Genomic DNA, 24058 nt, shown 5'->3' on the forward strand with positions numbered 1-24058 from the left:
TTACAAATACATTTTAAATTGCCATAAAGGGGCTCTGGTCACTTTTAAAAACATCACCAGAAGTGGCCAAGTGAATAACAACCAGATTGCCTTAGCGATGTAGATGGGGTAACATGATAATTTCTTTTGTGGGCAAAACTCACCTGGACTTCAGAAATGGCCAGACCAAGCACTGTCCCTATTTGGAGTCAGAGAAGCCTGCAAGGACAGGGATTCATGGAAGGTTAAAAAAAAAGAAGGATCTCTAATGTCCTCTCCAAGGCTGCTTCTTTTTAAGAAGCAAGAGTGCAGGTTTGGTAAAAAGGTGTTGAGACAGTTATCTTGTTTGGAAACTACACGCAGTATAGACTAATTTCTACTGGGCAGGAAGAAGATGGAAAGAGAATGGGCATCTTTCTGGTTAAGATGAGATAAGCATCATTTATAAAGAGATGGCTAAGTATATTTAATGGTTTTAAAGCCATTGGAACAGGCATGTTAACACCAAATACACGCTACCTTCTTTCTTTTTATTTTATTTTTACAATTGGCCAGAAACCATTTATTACCAAACTAATTCATTTCTCAAAGTCCAAAATTTCTGCGTGGCCTCATAGTCTGGACAGAGCCAGCGTCCTAGGTCTCAAACTCATATTCGAAGTACTATGGGTCAAAGCAGTGGATGCGGATGTAGTCTTCCTCACCACCATTGCTGTAGCTCTTGCCATCGGGAAGAAAGGCAACACTGTTGATAGACCCAAAGTGACCCTTAACTCACTCATGCTCTTCTTCAAAGACCAAATGGAAGAATCTGGTCTCAAATTTGCTGATCCTGGTGGAGACTATGGTTATATCCATGGCTTCCTGGCTACCGCCCAGAACCACATGTTCATAGTTGGGAGACAGGGCGGCTGAGTTGATGGCATGCTTTGACCAGAAGGTCTTCTGATGTTCAAGGGTTGTGGAATCAAAGAGTTTGGTTGTGTTGTCCTTAGACATGGTGAGAAACATGGTCATGTCCCTGCATAGCTGGATGTCATTGATCTGCTGGAAGTACACTTTGACACTCACCAAGACCTTGGCACTATACTAGTTGAGCTCTCCACTCTCATGGCCTGCAATGATACACTCTCCCAGGGGTCTCCAAACAGCACTAGTGATCTTGCAGTCATTGCAAGGGATCTTCATGTATGGTTCATTGTTGTTGATCTGGCTCAGATCCTGTAGGTCAAGGAAGCTCACAAAACACTGGTAGCCCATCTGCTTATCTGTGGAGAACATGGCAATGTTGTCCCCAAAGTCAAAGCCATAGGTCCAGTCGGCTGAATTGGTCTTGAGCAAGGCCAGTTACTTCCCTGTTTCACAGTCCTGGAGACGACAGCTGTTGTTTGCTGAGCCAGTGAGGACATGTTTGGTGTCCCAGTCAGCATCCACACATCACACTACTCCAGTGTGGCCTGTGTAGGTGCCCAGCCTCTTGCCATTCATGGAGTACCACACATTCATGATTGGGTCCTTGGCCACTGTGAAGAGGAGGTCCTCCTCATGGTTGTACTTGATCTGTGTGATGGACTGCTCATGGCCCTGCAGCAGGATGGGCTTCACCCTGGCCGACACGACCACAATGACATCGTGAGTAGACCAGAAGAGAGTTTGCCCATGCTACCAGAAGATCTCTAAGTCAGTCCAGAAGGTCCAGATATGAAGAAAGAACTTATATTTATGCTAGTGGCACCATAAAGTCTTGGATAGTACATCTTTTCTTGGTGTTGTAGCTAATTATGACCATAAAACAGACAGTATGGAACGTGCAGGGAGATGTTTTGTGCACCAACCAGGGAGGATCCTCTGTGCATTCCTTGCAATTTTGTAAGCCGTCTTCCTAGAGGCTAGGCCCTATGGGTATATGAAGTTGAGTATGCGGGGAGACAGGTTGCATGTGAGGAGCTCCCAGTCTATTGCAGAAGATTATGTAGAGACATTTACCATGATTAGAGACACATACAGAGGCATTATTGTATAGTTGTTATGCTCACGGGCTTCTGAAGTCAGGCTACCTGGGTTCATACCCTATAACATCTTCACTAATTGGTAGCTCAAACTCACTGAGTCTCAATTTTAGCATTTGTAAAATGGGAAAGGTAGTTGGACTGGCTATAGGATTGTTTTGACCATGAATGAAATGATAAATGTATAATTTATCATTCAATAAATGGAGCAACTGTTATTATGTAAATGAACACTATAGAAGATTATTAACCTTCATGGAGGAAATGTTTATTAGGAGACCTTTGATAATTCCAAAATTTGGGAATATTTCCATAACAACTTTGGAAGCAAAATTTTCTTCACTTCTTATGCATTTCTACTTTTGAAAGGAAGGGGCAACTAAGCCTTGATAAGAAATTCTTCACCTCCAAAAGTGTAACATTTATATTAGTGCTCAACAAATGACTAATTTCTTCTTGCCATGGACTTTTGGAGTCAGAGAGGGATAGTTTAAATTAGAACCATTAAATTCCTGAGAATGCTGAAGATCCATAAGACAACAAATCCACCGTAGGAATGCTATTAGCTAGGACAGCAAGGGGACAGGGTGCACTTGACCAACCACTGGGGATGGAAATTATAGCTGGGAAAAACCTCTTATGTCAGTTGGGAGCAAGCAGAGACTTCAGGAGATGAGCTGGGGTAGGAGTTGTCGGCTGGTCCAAACCCAAGGTGTATATTGGAAGGAGGTGGGGAGAAAGAGGGAGGGAGAGAAGGAGAAAGAGATGAAGGGAGGAGAGAGGAACATGATGAGCTTTTGGACTTCTTGGTCAACAGGATGAGAACTGTTAAAGTTATTGATTCAGCTTGGACAAACTACAACTGATGGAGTCATACATTGTATGAAAATGATGTCTTTAGCTATTATTCAACTGAAAAATTCAGATAATCACCCAGACTGGAACAACAAAGTCACATTTCAGTGAGGCTGAATTAGACTACAACAGCCTGATACTCTGAAAAGTTCTGTAGATTCTTCCCACTTTTCTCAGATAGGTGTTTATTTTCTATTTGATTTTGACAGACTATAACTAGACATTGAAAAAACGATTTGCCAGAGGGGATATGTGCTTGAGAGAGACATAGAGAGTGCAAGCACCCTCTTTGAGTGCTTGGTGCCTTTTGGGGGCAGTCACACCACAATTCCTTCTCTATCACTTTCTCTCTCTCTCTCTCTTTTTTTTTTTTCGTGAATTTCGGGCATTCATGCACATGTGTTTTCAGCCTATGGGTCTGGGGCTCGAACCACACAGTTATCTGTGTGTATCCAGCTGCCTCAACCATCAAGCCATGGGCTGGCCCTATAACGGGATACTTTCACAAATGCCTTACATTGCAGGGTAGAGAAAATTCAAGGCAAAGTAGAGATTCACACCCAGCTGGCCTGCACTGCACATTAACTTCTTTCTTCTACATAATTTTCTCTCTTCTGCTGAGAGCTCCCTTCTTAGAAGCTTGGCACCTTTTCCTATCTCTGCCCTTCCTTTCATTGATTATTACTGTAAAAAAAAGATTTGACATTACTCATTTATATTTAATAGTGAATTTAAGCCAACACATTACTTCTCTCAGAAGTAATTTCCCCTTAGCTTCAGATATGTGTGGCAATTGAATTCACCATGTGTCTGGCTTTGACATGATTCCTATGTTCGTTGCAGTATGAAAGCAACTTCCAGGACACCATTGTAGGTTTCAGGGTGGAACAACATGGAACTCTAGCAAATGGAGTCTTAAATTCACAGATCATACTTTATTTTTTTAAACTTCTTTATTTTTTTTGAGAGGATTTTGCTATAGGGTGTGTGTGTTCTCCAGAAAGACAAAGAGAGACAGAGAGACAGAAAGCAAGAAATCAGCCCCCAGGGAGGATGGCCACACTGCAATCCCTTCTCCTCCTTTCTCCTCTCAAGATCTTGGGCACACACGCACACGCATATGGCATGAGTTTTAAGCTACTGGGTCTGGGACTCAAACCACGGTCGACTACAGGGGAGTCCAGAGACATAGCCATTATGCTAACTGCTGGTCCCCATTAACTTTTTTTTTTTTTTAATTAAGAGAGATTTTTGTTATAGAGCATGTGTGCTTGCCAGACACACACACACACACACACACACACACGGAGAGAGAGAGAGAGACATTCGACAGAAAGCAAGAAATCACCCACAAGGGGGATGGCCACACCACAATCCCTTCTCCTCCATTCTCCTCTCAGGATCTTGGGCACACATGCACCCAGCGTGTTTTAAGCTGCTGGATCTGGGACTCAAATCATGGTTGACTATGTGGGAGTCCACTAATGTAACCATTATGCCATCTGCTGATCCCCACATATCATACTTTAATCAACCAAAATATTATCTGTCTCAGGAGAAGAAACATCTGCTTGCAAGCACATTAGGAAAGATCCTCTATATCAAATTAAACTTAAAAGCTAAGGAAGAAGAATAAAGAGAAAGAAGAGAAGGAAGAGAAGAAGAAAGAAAAATACAAGAGGACAAAGGAAAAAGAAAGAGAACTAAAGAGCCCATCACCACCCCTCCTGGCAACAAAGAACGAAGAACTCAGTGATGCTACTGAGACAGGGCCCTGAGTCCCCAGCCTCAGCTAGCCCTGGATCACAGGCATGTGCTTGTCTGCTTTTTACAGGGAGGTCTCCAGGCGTGAACCCAGAGGTTAGCACTCACTGCTGCAGACAGCAGCCAATGGCACCAGATTGATTCCATCTTTTTCTCCTTCCCTGTGGTTTCTTTGCTTTATGAAATGACTTCAAACGCAATGACTCTTTTTTCATTTTCATATTCTTTCTTTCCTTTTTTTTTTCAAACTCAGAATTTTCTTACTTACAGACACAAAAGAAAACCAACAGGAAGCCCGGACAGTGGTGCAGCAGTAATACACGATGGTCTGGGAGGCTGACCCACCTGAGGAAGCTCCAGGTTTGCTCTCAAAGATCTCTCTGGATACACACGTGTCCATGATCTGGGGCTGGCTGAGGCTGGGAGTGAGTCGTGATGTCAGGGTCCAGTTGGAGTGCTGTGTTTTCTTTCACTGTCTTTGTAATAAACGAATAAACAATAAATAAATTTAAAATGAAAGGATGACAACAACTTACACACAGTTTTAGGACTTTCTATGACTGACTTCCCAGCCTTGTATGATTTTTTTCCCCCCATTCTTGTTTTTTACCTTGTCCTTTTGCTTTCTGATTGGATTATTTGAAGGTTTTCAAGGTCAAAGTTTAGTTTATTACTATCTTTAAAAACGTATGTTAAAAAATAGAACAAAGAACATCCTGAAGAACCAGCTAGGTGCGGCACAAAACCCAGAAGCTGTTCCAATTTCTACTTAAAGAATTCGAAGGTTTGCTTTGAACGGAGATGAAATGGGGGGGAGAAAAGAAGAAAAGAACATCATCAAAGCAAAGAACAAGAAGTCTGAAGTGTCCAAAAGTATCATGTTAGCTTTAAAAAAGAAAAACAGATTAAAATAATCCAAATAACCTCTGAAACACAGCAACTTTGTACACAGGGTGTGTTTATATATTTTTCTTAAAACATAGCTCTTTTTATATTTATAATGTCAAGCCAATGATATTGTGGACAAGTGAGAATGAGTAGTTTGAGAAAACGTGGGATCTGTGTTATAGATTAAAATGTAAACTTTTGTGAAATAATGACCGTACACAGCCTGATTTAGTTTAGGCTATCATGGCTGAAGAGCCTAGCAATACAAACCAGTTTCTAATTCATTGTCCAGTGAATGATTTCTTTTTCTGCTATGTGCCACCTCTTCAAGGGGAGAGAAAATTTGGATTTCTCCCAGCACCATGTGGGTTCTTGGAGTTCCACCTGTCTGCCATTCTCTTGGTCTACACTGTTGGTAACCTTCTCTTCTCAGCACTGACGTCCAACACAGACATTTTTTAAAGCTGACTCATCTATTTCTTTCAGGAATGAGAGAGAAACAGAGGCACAAGCACCTTCAAGTGAGTCCCCCAGCCTCAGCCAGCCTGGAATCATAGGCATGTGCTTGTCTGCCTTTTTTAGGGAGGTCTCCAGACGTGAACCCAGAACTTTCCTATGAAGGTCAACCCACAGTTCACCAACATCTGTCCCTTCCAAACACGGAGTTTTTTTTTTTTTTCTTGAAGATATGTGGCTTAAATTTGTTACACAGAGTGTGGGAGTAAACACTGTATAACCACTAGCCATTTGTGGCATGTTTTGTATATGCCAAGCACAATGCCTAGTGCCATCTAGTCATTCTTTTTTTTTTTCTGTTTTGCCAGAGGGCATGTGTGCCTAAGAAAGATACAGGAGACAGAGAAAGACAGAGACAAGGCACCCCTTACGAGGCATGGTTACACAGCAATTCCTTCTCCTCCTTCCTTTAGGGATTTTAGGCATGTACACACATGTGACCAGCAAGCCTTTCAAGGCGCTGGGTCAGGACTCAAACCACTTAGTTGGCCATGTGGGGTCCAGCCACCTTACTACCACACCAGCCCCATATTCATTTTTGATAACCCCTGAGCATCTTTGGCTGCACTTCTGATCCATGAAAGAGAAAGTCTTCCTGTTTGGGTTCCAGATTCACCCTTTTCCCTATTAGCAGAGCCTTTCTATGCTTTGGTGAAGGTGTTAAGTCATGGACAAACCAACAGCAGCACAGGTGGGGTAGGACAGGGTAGGGGAGGAGGGACTAGAGCTCCCTTAGAGCCCGAATGTTAGAATCCTGCAAAGCAGTGAGTTGGGATAAGGAATATCTGGTCATGTGCAATATACCACAGATATCTTGGGCAGCTTCTGCTTTAGACTTGAACCCAGCTGCTTAATGTTTGAGCTTTCTGTCTGGATAACAAGTGGAAAACATAAAACTTACACTTTTAGTCACATTGTGATGGATTTGTGGATGCATATTCTACTCATTCTTTTGTCCTGGACTGTGTGCCACTCATTGGTCCCTTCCAAGTAGACCCTGAAGTTGTGCCTGGATAATGGGTATGAAGGAGCTGGGTTTGAACCTCAGTTTGACCACGTATCAGCCATTTTGGGTACATCACTCACCTTCTCTAGGTCACAGAAGCCTTCTCTGGAAAATGAGGATTAAGGAATCACATAATTACATGCAAGACACTCAGTGTAGTGCCTGGCACTTGGTAAGCATTCAGGAAAAGTTAGTCATAATTATCATTCTGACCATCAGTCTGAGAGCCTGTACGTAGCCTGTGGCACATGGATTACGTGCTTCTGAATGCAGATTATTACCTCTGTCAGTCATGCTGGAAATACTCTGCAGAGTAGCATGTTTTCCTTTCATAGAGATACAGTTGTGAGGGACCAGCAGTTGGCTTAAAAAATGGCTATGTTGTTGGACTCCCATGTAGTTGACTGCAGTTCTAGTGCTAGATCCGGTGGCTTAAACTAACGCAGGGTGCGTGTGCGTGCGTGCCCAAGATCCCGAGAGGAGAATGGAGGAGATGGGATTGTGGCATGGCCATCCCCCCTGGGGGGTGATTGCTCGCTTTCTGTCTCTCAGTCTCTCTCTGTCTTTCTGGCAAGTGCACGTGCCCTATAGCAAAAACCTCTGCGAAAAAAAAAAAAAAAAAGAGAGAGAGATACAGTTATGATGGTCCCACCCTTTGTTTATCTTTTTTATACTATTTCATAATCTTTTAAGGGATGGGCTATTAGACAATTTTATATACACATAAAAATATATAAATTTAATAAATACATATACATAATAAATACTGTATTTAGACTAGAATATGACATTTTATTAAGCATGTCTATTGTTTTTTTGATCCTATCAAATATATGTCTTTATAGAAATTAGCATCTTTCTTTGACCACAAAAGTACTAAATAACAAGATGTCGAGGCCCAGAAAATGTTACCCTAAAGCATTTTGAACTGAAGAGGATTGGAAAGATCTCAGAAGCAGATCACTCTGACCTTCCTCTGCCTTTCTATGTGAAGCAAGATCAGAAGGGAATTTTTTGACCACTCTTGCCTGAGAAAAAGTCCTAAGACCCTTATTTCAGAGGGTCCTGCCCATACTAGCAGGAAGCAGTATGAGCAGAGAGGCCGAGAAGAATCTGAACAGACGTGTCTTGCTGAGTTCCTCTTTTAGCTTGTTATCATTAGATCTTACTCTTTTTGTCTAATCATGTTTCTCCCCAACTGTCTCTTTCTTTCATTAGAGGTAGCATAAAAACCAAGTTTTCCCTGGGTCTTCAGATCTTCATTTCTGAAGACTCACGTGTCATGCAAATTTTGTTAACTAACTTCATTATACTTTTCTTTTGCTAATCTGTCTTTTGTTATAAGAGTGACAGTCATGACTCTTACGATAGGTGAGGGAAGGTATCACCTTTTCTCCACTATGATGATAAACTAAGCGAATAATCTGCATGTAGAAGCATGCCATATACCATGCTTTGTGTGTGTGTATGTACACATTTAAGAATATATATGTCACCTTAAGTCAAGAAATTAAAATATAATTCAATCTAAAATTCCTTAGACAAAATAAATTGATTGTCCATTTTTGGTATTGTTCCCATGGCAGAAAACCCATTTATCAGTGCGCGTAGTTAAGAAAAATACTTTTGAATGTCTAGAGGAATGACTTTCTCCTGAAAATTTGCCATTTTGTCATCTGAATGCTTTAGATTAATTGTGAGAACTCTTTGTCTTCTGATGAGATCATTTACATATGAATTTGCTATCCTCAGAATAACTTTCTCTAAATTCTCCTTGTGAGGAAGTTGGTCCCTTGGACATGGAATTATTTCTCTTTGAGGAACTTGTTTCCTGATAAAGGAAGTTGAGCTTCCCCTAAACTACCTTCAAATCTGTTAAGAAATTAGTTCAACAATCTTTTTCATTTCCTGTGTCAAATATCAGGGTAGAAAAAATTTCTTTTGTGTATCATAGTTAATTTATGGAACACTAAATACAACAGACTAAGTGCTGAGTCAGTAAGAGGTGTATCTTGTGTTCTTACTCATTGATAACGGTGTGTTTTTAACTTGCCTAGAAAGCTTGAGATGAATTTTTGAGAAGTAAAATTAAAATTTTAAAATTAAAGAGGCCAGCTCCTGACCTGGTGATTAAGTGAGCTGGATCCCACATGGCCGATTGCATGGTCTGTGTCATAAACCTGGCAATTTGTAAAGCACATCAGACATTGGTGTGTTTGTGCCCAAATCCCAAAAGAAGGGTGAAATGAAGAAAGGATGGAGGCATGACTATTTCCCATTGAAGGTGCTTTCTCCCTTTCATTTTCTGTCTCCCTCTGGCAAGTGCAAGCAACCACTGGCAAACTAGAAAAAAAATTTTTAAATTAAAAACGGGAAGTTTATTAATGACAGTCTATATGACCTTGCACTTTTCATTAGAATATGCAATTTTTATTGAGCATGCCCATTATTTTTGTTGAAATCTTCAAACAAATAACTTTGTAGAAATTACAAGCTCATTAGCATTTGGGGGCAGGCACGAAAGTGAAATCTGTTGCCCTGTGGGCCCAAATGAAGGGCAGAGTCTAAAGGTTGGACAGCTTTCAACCTCTAGCTCAAGTCCCCAAGCCAGATCATGGGATAAAATTGTAGGTATGGGACTTTTACCCCTGTAGGTGATCCTGTAGGCCTCACAATATTTTCCCAACAGGTAAGCAAAACAAGAGAGCAACACAATAGTGAACTCATTGCAAAGATTATGATTCCTAACTTTCCATTGCTGTCAGTGGCTTCCCGAAGGACAGGGCTGAGTTCATAGAAAAAGTGGTACCATGGCTGAGAATTAATTACTGATATAATTTCCATTTCTATCTTCTTTTAGCCTCTACTGGCAGGTGGCTCCTGTTTAAGTGCTAAACAAGTCTAGCCTCAAGATATCCTGGTGGGGTTTTGCAGGATGTGAAATGAACTTATGCATCCCCTAACACCGTCCTTATCAGGAGTTGTGATAAAGAAACATCTGCCCCCACAAAAAGTCAAGGGCAAAGGTCATCTAGCATTCCAAGGGAACTCTCAGCAGCAGGGAGCCTTCTAATTGGCTGGTATTGATCGGGGAAATTGTGTCCCTGCTGTGATTAATTCCAGCCCCCCCAAATGCCTGCGGCATGAGCGTGATAGGTCAAGGTTTGGGGCCTCCAAGCATCCTTTACAAATGGACCATAGGTCCTTACAGGGGCCAGTGAAAGATTGCAGCTTGTTAACTCTCCCCTGACTGCTAGTGCTCACCCAGGAAGCAGGTTTCATTCAGTTTCCTTGCTATCACTAATAGCGGCTTAATGGGATGCTAATGTGGGGAACAGACGTTATCAGATGGCTTGTGCGATTTATGATGGATTTATTACCACTCTGAGTTCCCTTGATGTTCAGTGCATCTTTTCCCCATCCATCCCTGTTATTGGCCTTAGCAAATGGTTTCATAATTAATTAATTTTTTTTTTCCTGAAGGGAGTTAAATTATTTTTGCCCTGCTGCTTTTCTTCCATATTTAATTCCCAATGGATGGTTCTTCTCTGTGTGTCTACCAAAGATGGGATATACAAATTCACAGCTGTTCTTTCCATGGTCTCCTCTCTTCCCCACCCTTCCTGCTAGCCAATGCCTACCTCTCTTTCTAGCACTTAACTGTGCATTGGTGTTACCTGGGAGAGCTCTCAAAATGCCTATACCTGGATCCGGTTCCCAGAGATTCTGGTTTAATTGGCCTGGGGATACTGCTTGGGTATTGCAAGTTTGAAAAGCTCCTCAGGTAATTCTAATGTGCAATTGAGATTGAGAACCACTGCAGTAGAATCAAGAGCATCCTAAATGCTCTCTCTCCCATCGTGCCTTTTCCTCTTCTCCCAGAGGATGGGATCTCTCGGTCCTTGGAATCCAAGTAGCACTCTGAATGTGTCCTGAACCCCATGCAGTACTTGGTGTATTTCCGCTGGCATTTTACAGTTAATCTCTTTGTGAACTTGGCTTGTTGCCATTATCAGATCATGAGCTCCTTGTGGCCAGGGACTGAGCTGTCATTGTGCCATTGCAGTGCCTTGCACGTAGCAGGGCCTCAGTAAATACTGAGTTTTACCAGTGACTACACTTCTTGGGAAGTGTGCTCCCAGCCCCCCTATTTTGAGAACATTTCAGACAAAATGAGTGGATTCTATTTTAGGACCTCAGAGATAGATTTTGCCGACAAGGCATCTCTGATGCCTTCTACGTGTCCTGGTTTGCTGGAGATAGTCACTGTATGCCTTCTGTACAGAGTCATTATGAATAGCATTTCCTTTCATTCTCAAAGGTGTCCCAGTTTGGATGACATATTATGTGGTTCCTCTACTCCTCACCCTCCTCCTCCAGGTCTTTTTCCTCAAGTCAGCCTGGAAAAGACAATCTACAGTACTTTTTTTTTTTTTTTTTTGGAGAGGTTTTCGCTATAGGGCGCGTGCGCTCGCCAGACAGACAGAGAGAGATAGAGAGACAGAAAGCGAGAAATCACTCCCCAGAGGGGATGGCCATGCTGCAATCCCTTCTCCTCTGTTCTCCTCTCGGCATCTTGGGCACGCACACACATGCGCCCGGCATGAGTTTTAAGCCACCAGGTCCAGGACATGAACCGCGGTCGACTACGTGGAGTCCAGCGACATAGCCATTACGCTAACTGCTGGTCCCCTTACAGTACTTTTTGTGAGGAAGTTGATCCCTTGGACATGGTATCATTACATTAGATCTGATCCGTTACAGGGCTCAGACCTTCTTTATGGGCAGAACTGAAGTAAACTTCAGAAAGACCTGTATTAAAATGATATAATTTTATAATTCCATGTATAAAAATGATAAAAAATGGGGAAAAACAGGATCGTGGTTTTCTTTGGGGGAAGGGATGGAATGGGCAATGCATCTGGGGAAGAGCTTCTGGCATGCTGGAGACATTCCGTTTCTTCAGCTGAATGTTGGTTACACAGGTGTGTTCTTTTGTGAAAATTCATTGCACTGTAGCTTGTAACACTTTTTTCTGTATGCACATTATACTACTATAACAAATTCTTTAAAAAGGAGGCTATAGACATGGTGGTAGGTGCCACTGAAACTCTGTGTCCTGTGTGGTTGAGACCACATAGAAGGCCCAGGTTTGATTTCCAGACCAACCTACAGCTTGGGTGCAATGGTGTGTGATTGTGGGATGACTTGGGGGGAAACTAATGCAGGAGAATCGAGAGTTTGAGACTGGCCTGGACAAGATAACAAGACAATGTCTAAAACAGCCAGGCATGGTGGTGTGTGATTATGGTCCCAGCTAGGAGGCTGAGGCAGAACACTCATGACATAGTGAGATCCTTTCTACAGAGGAAAAAAAAAAAAAAAAGAGGTCTAAATTAAAATTAATATAAAACTGTAAAATTCAATGCTTGTCCTTACAAATGCAATCTCTGATTGACAAGTTACTATCAGCACCAGGAAGTGCTGCAATACACATATCACACAGCCAAGAAAGCTGGTGTCATCTTCTTGGAGGCATGCTTTTCTTGTTTTATTAAGAAAATGTATGTTGTCAATCACAAAATACAGTGCAGTCTTGTTTATCATATAATCCTTCCAATGATCCTGTGAATTAGGTGAGTGTTTTCTTACACACAAATGCGAAAGCTGTCACAGTGCTGTTGAAAAGTGGACTGAGTTCACTTATGGGCTAACCTTATTCACAGTAGATGAAATGAAAAAGTCACTGGGTTTTCAGCTGCCTGGATGATATAATCAGATGAAGTGTATGGCCCATCTTATTGATTGGGCAGAAATCAACTAAGAGAGCTTAAAACAAAACAAAATTAAACTACGACTTGAAAATAAAACAAATTTATGATTTTAAGTGAAAAGACCCAGAATGGCAATAGCTGAATCGAAATTAGGACCAATAGTTTCTTAGTTTCCTGAAAGCGTTCTCAAATGTCAGGCACCAGAAGGAACTCAGTCTCCAATGAAGAGAACTCTCTAAGGTGTGACATGAACCCTTGCCTGAGTTCAGTTCTCCCAGCTCAGAACACAGGTGCAGCAGAAGGCACTCATTTCAGAGAATCCTCAGTAAGGGCCTCTGTCTCCTTTCCATCCTACCCCCATAAGAATGACCAAGAGAGAAACGTCTTCCCTTCCGATGCGTAGCCAACATGGACAAATGAAGCAAATTAGTTTTTGTTATGATAGATAATAAGTACATTTTGCTTGAAATGAATATAATATATAATAATGAACTGAAAAATATATCTTAGAAACAGACAAAACTGGGTAAAACCAGAAACTGAAAGTAGAGAAAGTCAGAGAACTATCTATTCAAATAAAGCAGCTAAACCCTGGGAGCCTCATGCGCCACACTGAAGTGAATTTCAGCTACTCAGTGCTGGATTAACTGTTGATGAAAGGCCATTGAGATAAAAATAAAATAAGTGTGTGGTCCTAGATAACACTCTACAAGATGAAATAATATTAGGCCACTATACACCGATATAGGAAGAAATAACTCACAGCAATGTACCCATATGCCAAGATTTTTCACAGGAGGCGATATGAAAACTAGCTGCATGGTGTCAGGCTCGCTTAACAACTCATTTGCTCCCCTTAGTCACTGTCCTTTCACCTTTACATGTCGTATATCCTGGTCTCTTGTCGACGTGGTTGTCAAAGCACCAGCTTAATAGTGCTGGTCCGTCAGTAGAGATGTGTTAAATACAAGGACGGCAAAGTTTTCTGCCGAAAGGGAAATGCAAAGAACTGGAGCCAGCTGAAGTCATGAGCTATCAGGTGACAATAAGACTGTGTCATTTGATGACATGTATCCCTGAGGAACTCAATGAACTTTACACAGAGTTTTTCCCTATTTTATTATTCTGACATGCTGAAGAGAAAAAAAAAAAAGGTGATGAGGAAAGACATTTCCATTCTACACAAAGAGAAGCTTGGGTTCAAAGAAGCAAGATGATTTGCTCTAGATTACTTTTTTTTGAGAGAGGATTTCCTGGTTTCCATAAACAGCCACTAATCTGCCTGCACTACACACACACACACACACACACACACGCACACACACACACACACACTCCCTTCTCCCCACAACTCCACTGTGCTCTGTGTTGGGGGCACAGATTTACTATCTGGGAGGGGGAGAGGTGTGGGTGAGGTGAATGAGAAAGTCCGTACTTCCCCTGTGAAATGAGGGCAGCATAGGTCACCCACATAACTCAGTGCTGCTTTGATGCAACAATTGCTTATTTTGTTAGACTCAACCTGTCCAGGGTCCTCCTCTCTGCCTTCTGAGATTTCACATCTGCAAAATACAATGAACATCCTTGAGTCACAGGAAGTAGCCCGATAGGAAGATCATATATGTCCAAGATTTGCAGTCACACGACCTGAGTTCTCATTTCAGCTCGGCCACTTAACTGAGACCTCCTATGTCTATCTAAATGTCAGGTGGTCGAGCTGAGTAGGATGGTCGAAGGGAAAAACACATTAAAACTGCCTAACACAGCAGTCGTCAAAGAACAACCCATTTGCTGCCTCTTTTGTAGAAATAAAGTTTTATTGAAACACAGCTACACTCATTCCTTTAATGCTCGTGTTTACATGTATTGTCTATGGCTCTTATTTATTTATTTATTTTTGGAAAGTTTTTTTTATTGGGCGTGTGCACTCGCCAGAAAGAGAGAGACAGAGAGTTAGAAAGCAAGAAATCACCCCCCCCCAGGGGGGATGACCACACCACAATCCCTTCTCCTTCATTCACCTCTCGGGATCTTGGGCACACACACACGTGCCAAGTCACTGGATCCGGGACTCAAACTGTGGTCGACTACATGGGAGTCCAGCCACATAGCCATTACGCTAACTGCTGGTCCCTATGGCTCTTATTTTTTTGATATAGTGACAGAATCAAGCTGTTGTCCCAGGTGATAGGCATGTGCTATATAAATGAGGTCTTAAAAAATTCATGGAAAATGTGAATTATGAAAATACTACATGGATTTCAATTTTTTTGCACCAAAATAAACACACACTTTAATTCCATTTCCAACAACCTTTTTGAAGTCCCTCATGTTAGTTCCCTATTCTTTTTATTTTTTATGCTCTTACTCTTAAATATAGGCTCCCATCTGGTTACTCTCTAATCATCCTATCCCAATCCAGAAACAGGTTGACTACATTTTCTTTTAACAGTTATTTACTGGAGAGTCTCAGTTTCACAACTGAGGACTGCTATGTCTTAGTGATAATGGGGAATTCAGCTGGGGATGGGATGGCTTGGCATGGGTAGTGAGCAGGAAGTGCTGTAGCTCCTCACCTGGTGACCAGGCTCAGTAAGGGACAATCACAGATACCAGTTCGATCTCATGCTTCTATGTTGCATATCTATTTTTTTAACCAAGGTTTCAATAATTTGATATTTTGTATTGAAATTTTTTAAAAAAAATTTTGCCAGTAGGTATGAGTGTGTGCCAAAGAGAGAGAGAGAGAGAGAGAGAGGAGAGAGAGAGAGAGAGAGAGAGTGAAAAAGCATCCCCCCATAAGGGGATGGTCACATCTTAATCCCTTTTCCTCCATTTCTCTCTTCTCTCAGGATTTTGGGCACACATGCACATGTACCTGGTATGTTTTTCAAGCCTCCAAGTCTGAGACTCAAGTCATGTAGTCAGTCATGTGGGATCCAGATGCCTTTAACCACCATGCCACTTACAAACTCCTAGTATTGAAATCTTTAAACAACCTCGGATTTTTTTTTCCCCCTTCTTCTTCATAATTTCTAGAAGGGCATATGGTATAAAGAACACATCTAAATATGTTTTATTCCAAATTTCAATGCATTTCAAAAAAGTCTATCTCCTATTGCTTTGTGAGAACAATATAATGAGAGGATACTGCTATGGAAAGTCAGAAAATCTAGGTTCAAGTCTCAGTTTGTTTTAGTTTTATTATGTTGGAAAAGTCACTTAACTTCTGAGTATCAATTTTCTAATAAAAAATGGGGATAATAACATGGCTTGTTTCATATGATTTTGAAGCATAAAAAAATGAAGCCAGTAGAAAGCTTTATAAACTATGAAGCCATCTACAAAATGTGACATGTACGTATGACATGTTCTATTCTAAGGCATTTGACTATTTTCCTTTAATATATGTTTTTCATTTACATCAAACTCACAGTTTTGGTTTTGATATCTGACAAGGCTGATTCCTGAGAATATTTTTTTTTTGCTAATTTTTCACGTTTATAGTTTTGAATCTTTATTGTAAGATAAGTACTTGCCTTAGCAATTAGTCTATGGCAATTCTAATTTACTTTTTTTTTTTTGGAGAGGTTTTCGCTATAGGGCACGTGTGCTCGCCAGGCAGACAGAGAGAGACATAGAGACAGAAAGCGAGAAATCACCCCCCAGGGCGGATGGTCACGCCGCAATCCCTTCTCCTCCATTCTCCTCTCGGGATCTTGGGCATGCACGCACACGCGCCCGGCGTGAGTTTTAAGCCACTGGGTCCGGGACACGAACCGCAGTCGACTACGTGGGAGGCCAGAGACATAGCCATTACGCTAACTGCTGGTTCCTAGCAATTCTAATTTACTTTTAAGAAAAGCCTTTTGGATCTTTGGATAGAATTATTTTAGTGTTTGAGAAGCCTTGAAATCCTTATGTTGAATTTTTCTGTTCAAAAAAATATATAACTCTTCATCTTATTTATTTATTTGTTAAGTTTACACCCCCCCCCATAGGGCACATACGCTCCCCAGAAAAAGACAGCGAGAGAGAGTGAGAGGAAAAGTGAGAAATCACCCCCTAGAGGAATGTCCACATAGCAATGCCCTCTCCTCATTCTCCTCCTGGGACATACAATGTACCTAGTGTGATTTTCAAGCTGCTAGATCTGAAACTCAAACTGCAGTTGGCCATGTAGGAATGTCTTCACCACCACTTGACTTGCTGGCCCCTCTTCAGCCTAATTATTAAAATTATACCTCTGGAGACCAGCAGATGGTATAATGGTTATGTCATTCCACTCCCATGCAGTCAGCAGTGGTTTGAGTCCCAGATCCGGTTGTTTGAAACTCACATCAGTCACATATGAATGTGTGCCCAAAATCCCAAGAGGAGAAAGGAATGAAGCAGGTGGTTTCTCACTTTCCGACTCTGTCTCTCTGGTGAGCACATGCATCCTATAGAAAAAATCTCTCTAAAAAAAGAATATCTGTCTATCTATCTATCTAGCTAGCTCTATATATCTGAATCAAAGTTCAAAAGTTTAATACATTTCTTATTGAGTTTGTAGGCATTTTGAAAAAAAATTATTTGAATAGCTTTTCTTTTTCATTATATTATCTACATGGTTATTGGCAATATATGGGAATACTATTGTTTTTAGGTATTTATCTTATTTCAACCCTCTTTATAACTATTAATTAAGAAAGCTCATAGGACCAGCAGTTAGTGTAATGACTATGTTGCTGGACTCCCACGTAGTTGACTGTGGTTTGCGTCCCGGACCCGGGGCTTAATCTTACGCCGGGCGCGTGTGCGTATGTGCCCAAGATCCCGAGAGGAGAATGGAGGAGAAGGGATTGTGGCGTGGCCGTCCCCCCAGGAGGTGATTTCTCACTTTCTGTCTCTCTGTCTGTCTTTGTCTGGTGAGCGCATGCACCCTATAGCAAAAACCTCTCTTAAAAAAAAAAAAAGAAAGAAAAAGAAAGGTCTTAACTAATTCTTAGTTTTTTTTTTCAGATATGTTGTGTATGATTTTCAAGTACTTTAGTATCTTAGTTCACGAATTTAATCCTTTTGCTTCACGACTTGATTGTATTATCCAGAGAATCTAAAGTGATAATGATACTAAAGGGCATTCTTTGTATTTGTTTCTGATTTTGAATGTTTACCCAGGAAGTATAATATTTATTTACTTTAAACCAAGAGCCTCTTTATCACATTAAAGGAGATTCTTTCTATTCCTATCGAAATGTTTACCTTATAATTAAGAAAAGGTGTTGATTTTATCAGATGTGGTGTCTATGAAACTATCACGTAGTTAATGATTATTAAATTAGTGAATGCTCAGTGGATTATTTTCTCCTTGAAGTGACTCTCTGTGGTCAGCTGATGCGCTCTAACAGCGACAACTGTGTCAACCGTGCCTGGATGAGTTTGAACATCTCAGGGCCAAATTTAACCGATAAGAATGTGACCAGTGCAGAAGCAAGGGTGACAGGGGGCGGGGGGCAGGGGAAATCCCCCTGAGTTTCTCTCCTTGAGCACATTCTTCGAAGTTGGTGGCTTTGAACCATCCTTTAAGGTAATGACGGTTGACATCGCAGTTGTTGACACTGTTGAAGGAAAGGCGTCAGAGAAGAGGGCAGAGAATATAGGGATAAAAATCAGTTGCCTGCTCATGAAATGTGAGGTTAGAAAGTTCTCAAAGAGGGTGGTCTTTTATGTGTTCCTCCCCTTCCTTCCCTCAGGTCCAAGTGCTTCCTCCACCTCACCCCCTACCCCACTGGCTCCCACTGGGAGCCTGCTTATGCCTTTGGGTTTTGAGACTGAGAGTGAAATTTCAATGCCACAGGACTTGCCTTTTAAAATACCAAGCCCCAAATATCCTCTAAAATGTAGACAAATGAACTGCTAACATCAGTGTCTATACCAGGTTCTTGCTGGCACTCTGACCACTTATTTGACCTTTGAACACGCTATTTTAAAAAATGAGCAGTGCTTTCCTCTTCCCCTGGCTGCTCAGAACAGTTGTTTCCTTTTCTATAAACAAGTCATATCTCTGGGAATTTCTAAAGCTGAATATTGTCTGCTCAGAAGCCATGACTCACCCCGTTTCCTGGCAATCCTCACAGATTCAAGAACACCTCTTGAGGAAAGAATCCCAGACAAGAGCAGCCCCAGAAAGCCTCAGATTCCTTTTTTCAAACGCAGGAAGCTGGGAGACAAAGGCCAACCCTCCCAGCTCTGGGCTCCCCCTCCTCTGGCTGAGCTTGAATTTGTGGCCCTGGGAGCAGAAAGGGAAGACCCACCTAGAAACTCGTCCAGGCCTGTCCTCAGGCCTGTAGTCACCCACCACCCCCTCTGTTTGGGAATTTACCAAGCTCAGCTTCCTCTTGTTCTGGGGGACAAAGGTTCTACAAGGTGGGAATCCCCAAGGAAATCACCAGGGGTCATGCGCTGGAGCAGTGGGACTTCCTAGTTGCTTTTAGCAGGAACTCTGTGGCAGAAAAATCTTTCTGCACATTCTCTTCCCAGGACTTCCTCTCCTCCTCTACCCCCCGGCCCTATCTCTTCATTCCTCTCTTCAGTGCCGTATCACTTTTCTCATATTTCCTAAAACATTAAGAAACAAAGGGAAAGAAAAGGTTCTCAACAGAATAAGAAAACTCTGCATGTGTGTGTTTATGCGGTGCATCTGTATGTGTTTGTGTGTGTGTCCTGTGCATGTGAATAATAATGCAAGAATCTTGTTTAAAGAGAAATGGCAAAAGCTCTGGGTAAACTGGAAATTGTTTCTGCTAAGCCCATTTCTTGGCTTCATACTAATAAAAGGACAAAGGACTGATCTGGGCATGGCCCGGCAAATGCACTATGGTGGGAAGACCTAATCCTTGCTGGCCTGCTTGCATGACATGACATGAGCCTCACCAGAACCAGAGCACTGAAAGTCTGAAGTTTCTGTGACCATGTGATCTCAGAGATAGCCATGAGCAATACATATAAAGTATGACATGTGTCAGGAACCATGGGAAGTATGCCCATGCATCTTCTCAATCATTCACCACCCACTAATTTTCAGCATTCCACCAGGAGGAAAGCAGAACCTGGGCCAGCCTCAGAGCATTGTGGTTGTGTGCTGTGCATAGGGAGTTGAATCCCACACAATTGACTGTGTTTTTTGTTTGTTTGAGAGATATTTGCTAGAGGGCACGTGCACTCATTGGAGAGAGACAGAAAGTGAGAAATCACCATCCCCTCCACCCACCCCACCCCCCTACACACATATACCCCGGGGAGATGGCCACACTGCAATCCCTTTTCCTCTATTCTCCTCTCAGGATTTTAGGCACGCACACATGCACCTGGTGTGAGTTTTAAGTTGCTGGGTCTGGGATGCAAACTGTGTTGGACGCTGTGGGAGGCCAGTGATGTAACCATTATACCATCTGCTGGTCCCCTGACTGTGGTTTGAGTCCTGGTCCTGATGGCATGAAAAACATGCTGTGTGTGTGTGTGTGTGTGTGTGTATGGGCCCAGATCCTGACAGGAGGGAGAAATGGAGGAAAAGGAGTTGCAGTGTGACCATGCTTTACTGGGAATACTCTTGCTCTCTCTTTCTCCTCTCTCTTTCTCCTCTCTCTCTCTCTCTCTCTCTCTCTATATATATATATATATATATATATACACACACACACACATATCTATACACACACACATATATGTATATATATAGTGCATGTGCTCTTTGATAAAGAAAAAAAAAAGAGGGACTAGCAGATGGTCATTAAGGTGCAATGGTTAAAGCGCTGGACACTCTCACATGGCTGACCACAGTTCAAGGTCTGGACCTGGTGGCTTGCTTTCACACTTTCTCTCTGGTCAAATTAAAATTTAAAAAAGAAAAGAAAAAAAAAAGCAGAACTGGAGAAGTTAAGTCAGTTGTTCAATATGTTTAAAAAGTCACGACTTGGGGGCCAGAAGGTGGCGCAGTGGTAACACGATGCTCTATGGTGCTGGACCCACATGAAAAGGACCCAGGTTCTTATCCTAGGGCCTCCTTATACATGGCCATGTGTATGCATGCCCGTGATCCAGGCTGGTTGAGGCTAAAGGTGGACCCTGTTGCAGGTGCCTGTCTCATGATCTTCCTGTCTACCTTCTCTGTCATGAGAGAAAGAAAGAAGGGGAAAAAAAGAAAAGAAATAAAGAAAGAAACAAAAAGAAGTCACAGCAAAGCTGTAACGTAGCCCCATAGTATCGGGTCATGGGGTTATTCCATTGGTCACTGTCTAGAAGACCTGACCTACTGATCACATGGCTTGTTAGACGATAAAGGCAATCTAGTTGCCATCTGAAGAACCAGGGTTAACCGGAGGACACAGCTGAAATCTGTCACAGGGGTAGCTGTGTCTTATGTATGCACTGTCACAGATCTGTTTACCTCTCTCAGCCTGTGAAGTTTGGGACATATAAAAGGTATGTGGTAGTTGTTGACTTGATTTATAAAGAGCAAGATGGTTTATGTGTCAACATCCGTGGGATGAGCACAATCGTGGATAGTGTTATTTTAGGTAAAACCTAATTCATGAGCGGTAAAGTTCTTTATATAAAATCATCTCCATATGAATGTGCAGTATCTTTGAGCAGTGCTGTATTATATATTTTCTCTAGTGTTTTTTTTTTTTCCCAAGTCCAGGTTTATTCACTTTTTATAATAACTGTGCTCCTCCTGAAAGTTTCTATTCAATCAGAGTTTTACAAATCTTTATTTTCAGGGTATTAGGGAGGTGAATTCTTTTGTCAAGCCAATGGAGGGCCTCATCTGGTTGGTACTGCAAATGTTCATTTAAAATACACGGTTAAAGTGCTGGACGAAAGTGGAAAACCTGTAGGGCAGATTATTAATACTTCAATGAAAACTTTAATACTAAATTAGCAAATCTGGTTCTAACCTGATATCGGTTTTATCTTCAACAAAACAATTTCCTGTTTTCTCTGGAAATAGAAATAATGAACTTCTTTTTCTCCTATTCTGTCTCTTTCGCCCCAGTCTAAAAACTCTCCTATTCAGACACCTGCTTCCTCTTGAGCTTACTGAGTTGTTTTGGTGCTTCATTTTCTGATGTGGCGTGCCTGGGTTTTGTTTTACAGGTTTCAAAGAACTCCAGGAAGTAGTTGCAGAGCAAATTAGGATCTTGTGCTGTACGGAGGTTTCTCCTGTAGAAATGGTCTGGGGTGACCAACATGGTATCAATTAGAAGCAAATCCCAAAATGTGATGAATCTGCATCTCAGCTCTGCTCTGCTTATTTCTCCCTGTTACTCAAGGAGAACTTTGTCCTTCTTTCTGAGAGAGTAACTAAGACTTCAGACATCCTCCACGGTTTGGTTTCCAGTGGCTTAAATTAAAAGGAAGAATTTGGAGCAACCTCCTTTTCCTTCCCTCTTTGTCAAAAGCCAAAGTAGAGACCTTCGGACATTTTGTGTATAATAAATACTGCTCCCGTCTGTGTATCTGATGGTCTCCCTCGAGGGTCCTCCCTTACTTACCTTTCCTCAAAAGTTCATTACTCATCATCTACCTATCCATCATCTGTCTATCTATCATCTATCTATATCTATCTATCTATCTATCTATCTATCTATCTATCTATCTATCTATCATCAATCAATCATCTATCTATCTATATCATCTATCTATCTATCTATCTACTATTTTTTGGTGGTGTGTTTGTATGCTTTGAGCATGTGTGTGTGTGTGTGTGTGTGTGTGCATATGTTTCGTTTTAGACAGAGTCTTGCTATGTCAATATCCATCCACCTCAGACTCTTGAGTAGCTGGGATTACAGTTGCATGCTACCATGTCTTGGCTTTAAGGTGCTTGGGGAAGCCAACCTAGATCTCCCATGTATCCTCAGCCTGCCAAGCAGCAGTGTCCAGAGTGCTAACAAAGCTTTTTCTTGGGTAATTTTTGTCAGAGAGTGCTCACCGGAGACACAGAGAGAAAGGGAAAGTGAGAAAGCACCCACCTGCCCTAAGGGGAATCCTAAGGGGAATGGTCATGCCACAATCCCTTCTCCTTCATCTCTCTCTGTCTCTCTCTGCTGTTAGGATTTTGGGCGCACACTCACATGTGCCTGGTATGAGCCACTGGGTCCAGGACTTGAACTGCACAGTTGGCCATCTGAGATACAGCCACCTTAACCATTATGCCCCAAACTGGCTTGATATATACATATTTTTAAAGTCCCCTTCAGTTTAAATCAGAGTGACTGGGCTGATAAAGTTTTTTTTTTTTTTTTTTTTTTTTTTTGAGTTTTGTTCCTTTACAAAATGACTCCCTAGGATGTGATTCCAGAAAGAGACATATTAAGGGATAATGGTGACTGGGCAGAATTACCCACTGCAGTGACACGTCCTCATATTAGACATTTCTAGGAGACTCGAGGTCATCAGAGAACAGTCCTGCCTGCTGATTCTGTCCAGAGACGTGTGTGCGTGTCGGCAGCATACCTTTCGGGGTCATTCTTAGTACTTTAAGATTAGTAGGAAAACTTTTCTTCTCCACCGTTCAGGCGTGTTTGTCATTTTAAAAGAATGGAGAATGGTGTTGAAAAATGCTAGAGAACTTGTCAGCCTTCTTCGAGAATCTGAAATATATTTTGCAAGAACGATTTCCTCTACTCTTTTTTATGACACTCTTTATGTCTCTGGAGAGAACAGGAAATAACGGCTGTGACAATGTGTTAGGGCGCTGGAGGGGGAAGGAGTCTTTCCAATGTGGTAATGTGATTTCCTCATTTTTAGAGATGAGGAAATTGAGGCCCAGAGAAGTGAAGGAAGTCCCCCTAGACCCCCCAGTGAGGTTGCCGGTATGACGCAGGCTAAAGCTCAGCTTCCCTTTCGGGTACCCTCTAATCACTCAGGAATAACCTCAAGATAATGTGTTCCAAGCTCTGGAACCAAAGGCAACAGCCCTCCCCACGCCCAGTGCTTGCTCATTGCTCACCTGTGCCTTGCTCTCTGATGGCCCCAATGTAGCTGGTTTGCCAAGCTGCCTCTGGGCTCCTCAGAGAACATTAGTCATGGGCTCTTGCCTCAAGGGCCCTGATTCATTTCTAGCCCTGATTGCATCAGTGTGCATGTGTGTCTCTTTGTGAGAGCAGTGGATGCATGTCACAGATGTGGGAGTTTGCAGAGTTCCAACCTCCCACCTCCTTATCCGCTGCTGCTGAAGAATCAAGCAAAGAAAAAGACATCCGTTTAGGGCTTCTTACAGA

At 41.9% G+C, this 24058-nt stretch overlaps 1 pseudogene; it reads right to left on the bottom strand.

The window, feature by feature from the left end:
* Positions 1-564: 564 nt before the first annotated feature.
* LOC102475576 (eukaryotic translation initiation factor 3 subunit I-like) lies at positions 565-11027 on the bottom strand (annotated as a pseudogene).
* Between the last annotated feature and the right edge of the window lie 13031 nt (positions 11028-24058).

Source organism: Tupaia chinensis, unplaced genomic scaffold (genome assembly GCF_000334495.1).
Source record: "Tupaia chinensis unplaced genomic scaffold, TupChi_1.0 Scaffold000076_1, whole genome shotgun sequence".
NCBI classification, from domain to species: Eukaryota; Metazoa; Chordata; class Mammalia; order Scandentia; family Tupaiidae; genus Tupaia; species Tupaia belangeri.